The sequence below is a fragment of the Daphnia pulicaria genome, chromosome 2 (assembly GCF_021234035.1).
Source record: "Daphnia pulicaria isolate SC F1-1A chromosome 2, SC_F0-13Bv2, whole genome shotgun sequence".
Lineage (NCBI taxonomy): Eukaryota > Metazoa > Arthropoda > Branchiopoda > Diplostraca > Daphniidae > Daphnia > Daphnia pulicaria.
The window spans coordinates 8,696,640-8,701,433 of record NC_060914.1 but is presented as its reverse complement, the minus strand read 5'-3'; the positions used below and the strand labels follow the sequence as shown (position 1 = coordinate 8,701,433).

At 40.5% G+C, this 4,794-nt stretch overlaps 2 long non-coding RNA genes across 3 annotated transcripts; one reads left to right on the top strand and one right to left on the bottom strand.

The window, feature by feature from the left end:
• The first annotated feature begins 683 nt into the window (after positions 1-683).
• LOC124326020 lies at positions 684-1,370 on the top strand. Of its 2 annotated transcripts, none has more exons than XR_006915503.1 (4): positions 684-818; positions 893-966; positions 1,083-1,201; positions 1,275-1,370. It is a non-coding gene; the product is annotated as an uncharacterized LOC124326020 (long non-coding RNA). The 2 variants fall into 2 exon arrangements; XR_006915504.1 differs by having other exon boundaries at positions 893-995.
• A 2,366-nt stretch (positions 1,371-3,736) lies between these two features.
• On the bottom strand, positions 3,737-4,358 carry LOC124326021. The gene is made up of 3 exons (XR_006915505.1): positions 4,259-4,358; positions 3,943-4,199; positions 3,737-3,875 (listed from the first exon to the last, which is right to left on the bottom strand). It is a non-coding gene; the product is annotated as an uncharacterized LOC124326021 (long non-coding RNA).
• Between the last annotated feature and the right edge of the window lie 436 nt (positions 4,359-4,794).

The following is a 4,794-nucleotide window of genomic DNA, read 5'->3' as shown; positions in this document are numbered from 1 at the left end:
GTTTACGAGAAGAGTGGGCAGTTAGTCGCAGCCGCCCAAAGCACGGCCATTAGTTTTCCCTTGAGGATCGAGTACCTTTCACGAGCCGTTGTCCGGGCTTAAGCTGCCGAGACGAGTTCATTAGGCAACGCCTTCCTTCCAAGAGCTGTTTCTCTATCAGATGCAAGAGAAAATGGACGTTGCAAATAATTAATCTCTAGTCCTGGAGGCCGTTTCCGAATTGCGCAGTCGCGGTGCGGATGCGATAAGCCAGTTGAATTCCGACTTGCTGGACGTGACTCCACTCTACGAACACTTCACCGAAAGTTTAGGTCTGGAATTACAAGCTCGCCATTTTGAGACCAAGTTGAAAACGTTGGGTAGCAAATTTAATAAATTGGATCTCACCTGCGCCCAGTCTGATCAGTTCAACCACAGACCTCCAGGTAGTAGTTTCATTCTGGTTTCAAGTCAATTTATTTCACTTGTTATTATGGCACCATAAAGCGAGCCTGAGTGATGAGTGGGATGTTGGAAATGCAGTCGTGCAATTCCCGCTGTTGTGCTGACTCTATATCGCTGCATTTTGTGTTTGAATCATCAGGGTGGAACAGGCAATTTGCGACGACCAAGATTAGTTTCTCTGACTTTCTTTTACTACCAAACAAGTTAAATAGTTTCACTGCTTTTTTATCCGTAACAGATTATCCTCGAATGGCAACCTGGATTTTTTTCAACCGCCCAGGCGAATGGATACTAGTCTAAACATTGGAATTCCGCCATTTTATCGCTCGTTTTTTTCTTTTTGGAGGATGAAGACAGTTCCCATACAGGCATTGGTAAAATTTCTCTCTACTTTCATTTTATCATTCAATTGACGTTGAAGATTTTACTTATGGACCCACTCTCTCAGATGTGACGACCGAGTCCGCCGCAACGGCAGCGAATCGTTGGCGACAGTCGAGTCCTATTCTGTTCCACCCCGAGGTATAGAATACTGTTCTGTTGTTGCTGTTGTAAGTTCTACTGTTCATTGCAGCAGCTTGCTTGTTACTCTCTGCCTGTTTGACATTGGTGTCTCCATTGTCTCACTTCACTTTTAGGTTGTACTCCGGATTTTGAAGCCCTCATCAGATCCAATTCTTTGCTGCCACTTCAGAGGTTGCGGTTACCACCGTAACGATTTCTAATTTAAGATAATCTGAACATTGATTGATTTGAGGTAATACCCAGCTGTCGCTGCAATCTTACATGGGAATTTGTTACTTTTAAATAAGTCTCCATTCTACTTTCAGGTGAATCCTTCGCCGCTGTTTAATAGCCTTTATCCATTCGGGAAACTGAAGAGAGATTGCGGAAATTCAAGACGTATCAATAAATTATTTAGTTGTAGATAAATTTAGCGCACCTCAGCTACAGAGAACGAAGCAGGAACGAGTAATCTTCAACCAGTTGTTGATGTTGGTACTTTTACCGATGCTCAAATACAAAATGAACAATCGTACGAGGTAATTATTCATTATTCGTTCCGTACACAGCAGCGATTGAAGCAAGGTTTATTGTATATACTTAAAGAATTGAATAGAAATGAAACCTGTTTTAAATATTTCTGGCCTTTTTAGTATTTTTTAGTATTCAATCGCTGTTGTGTGCTACGCAGCAGTTTACTTAGCAAAAATTGGAGAAAGATGACACTGGGTGCAGATCAGCTGTTCTCTTCTGCCTGTCACATCACTGTCAGACTATAGAGAGCAAAAATCAATAATATGATTTTGATTAAATTTAAGGACACTGTAGCCCCTGCTGTGATTATTTTTTTCTTCTGAGCCCATTTTAGTGGAGTCAAGACTCAAGATATACAAAAAGGGGGGGGGGGGGTTACCGGGAACAAACTGCATCACGAAACTCTTCATGAACTTTATTCTTTGTATTAATGTTTAAGTGTAGCAAAAACCCTCCGAAAAAATATTAATATTTACTGTAAAAAATGCTAAAGAAAATGTAAACCATGGAAAAATTTTTATAATCTAATAAATTTAAGTAAATAAAATTATTTTTAAAGCTAAAAAATGTTCCTTATTCTTTTTTTCATCATATTGCCAAGTTTTAGTGTCGGGATCGTGAAGGACTATGCTGAAAATTTCGTCAAGTGACGAAAAGCTGTTTACAAGGGACCTTATGGTAAGTCCCTCCATAATTCATTGTTCCTAGCTATGCATGTTTTCTAAATTTTTTCAATTTTTCTACAAAAATAGTTGAGATAAGTTTCAGACTGTAAAATACGTTTGCCATTACAGTATGTATTATCGTTATTAAGTTATTCAGCTTTAAATATTGCCAATTCCGCAATAGTTCACCCAGCCGCCGCCGCATACATAACCAAACGCAATTTGTATGCGGCGGCGGCTGGGTGTCTATAGGGCTCTTCGGGGTCTGTTTTATTTAGGCGTTTTTCGGGCTGTATTTAACTCCTTTGCTCTTACTCCATGATCTTTGAAAATATATCATGCCCGCACCTGCTTCTCCACGCTGCGTTGCCAGATAAAACGCATAAATATTCATTTCTCTCCCAAAATTTATGTGGCAATGTTGCACCCCCTCATTTCTTAGCTGCCATCTCTCACCCCACAATTTCTTCTAGAAACAGGGCAGAACACTCCCGCTCTCCCATCGACAGGTCGATGTCTCTCGCTCTCTGTCGTCTATCCGAGAGGAGATTTTGAGGAAAGAGATTCCGCGGGGACATTCCACGACAATTTTTTTTAGAACGCATAAGAATAGGTTCTTCAATAGCCAAGTTTTCTTATCATGTAGGACGATTATATTAGCAATTTTTCCCCCAGATATTTGGTCCCAAGAAATCATGGGTCAAATTCTGCAACAAACTCGAATATTTCCTTTCAGACATAGAACTAATTTAAGCACAATGATTTTAAAATACTAGAATCACTCATTCTATCAACAATCTTCATGTAGATCCCCCTCATTTTTCTTAATGTGTACCTGTGTATTTACAACCTACAACTAATTTTCTCAATTTAAGAACAGCGTTATTTCTTTCCCTTATTTGAGTCTTTAAAAAATTTAATTAGTAAGAAAAATAAAATATAGAACAATATAGCTTACTTGTAAGTCAAAATTTTGTTCCTCGAGGTTCTTAATCTAACACAATGATGGTTTCTTGCTTTGAGGCATTTTCGGTTTCCAATTCTCGCCTGTAAATTTGCTTTCTCCTCAAGCCACTCTCTCGAATCTCCCATATCCAGGGCTCGCTTAGCTACTTAGCTACCGCACTTTTTTGTCCTTGTTGTTGGTGTTGACCAAGATGGTTTTCCAGGCCGCCTTTTTTTACTCACGTCTTCAAGTTTTTACCTTTCTTAACGAAAAAAGATCGATATCCCAAGAATTAAAACCCATGTTTAACAGCTGTAGCGATATTGATGTTGGTGTTGATTGTTGATGGGGAGTGATGGGTTGGGACGTAACTTTTCTTTTCATCCTTTTCAAGGAAGAGAAGCCGAACACAGGATCACTTGCAGCTTGCAGGCTTGCAGCAATGGTGATAATGGCTGACAGGAAGAAACTGCTCGTTCATGTTAAAAATTATTCAAAATGGAAATCGTTTTGTTTCTAATTTAAAAATTCAATGTTACTGTCACAAATGTTTTTTATTTAATGAAATAAAAGACATTAATTCAAAATCCAAAATAAATAGCCTAAATCAGCCTAAATAACCATTTTTGTTTCTTTGTCGAGGCACGTCGGCCAGAGGGGACCTCGTTTTCTTCTTGAACTGTCTAGCTTCTTCCTTATGTTTCTCTTTGATATGCCCGCCAATATTGTCTGGCCGATTATAGTGTCGATAGCATGTAGTATCTTCGCTATCGCACTGATACCTATTACGACAAAAAGAAAATTTTTAGGCATAAAATGATGGCAAGTACAAACCGTTAACGGATTTACCTAGCTCATGATCAACGATTCTGTGGATCCTCATTTTCTCCTTACCCGCGATCCCGTTCTCGAATTTCACTTCGCAATTTCTCCCTTCTTTCCGAATCCCACATACCACCTAAATTTGAACTTTCTTTTTATTTATTTTTCGCCAAAAGGTAAAATTGATAACCTCATCCCCTTCCTGTTTAGCCCCTTTTAGGGTAGCAACAGCTATGGGGTGAGCGCCGGACTCGTAAGCGCCGAGCAGTGCTGTTTGAGTGGCACTTGAAATGCAAATAGGAAAATACATTATTATTAACAACAACAAAGAAAAGGCTTTTACTCTTTGAAGGATCCGTTTCGTCCGACAAAACCGCACTTTTTCTCTCCTCAGTCGACTTAAGGTTTTTTTTTTGTTACCGGCCAAATCGCCATGTAGAATTAATAGGGATAATTCCCTACCAGATTTCTCTAGGCGGTTCAACAAATGAGCCGTTCGACGGGTGCTCTAATTCAAACACCTACTTCTCGGAAGATAGCGCGGAATATGCAGTGACGATGCGTCTAAGCGGAGGGTAGCTAGTTCAGATCTGTGGAGAAAGGAATAAGACCGGTTAGTATCTGGACTGGACCGGGGAACGTGACGATCAGCAAGACTGTGGGTTTCCCAGCAGTGACTTAGAGTCACCCCGTAGAATTGCAATCAAAGGTGGGTTGAATGCGGGTGATGACCCTTTTGTGGGTTTCTCTTTCGGCGGAGTGATCCGAGTTAGGACCGGGCGGAGAGTACAGCCGTCCCTAGTAAGGCTCCGTACAAGCTCGTCCTCTGTTTGCGGTCGTCTAGGGGTAGACGGCAATGAGCTCGGGGCTGTCGGTGTA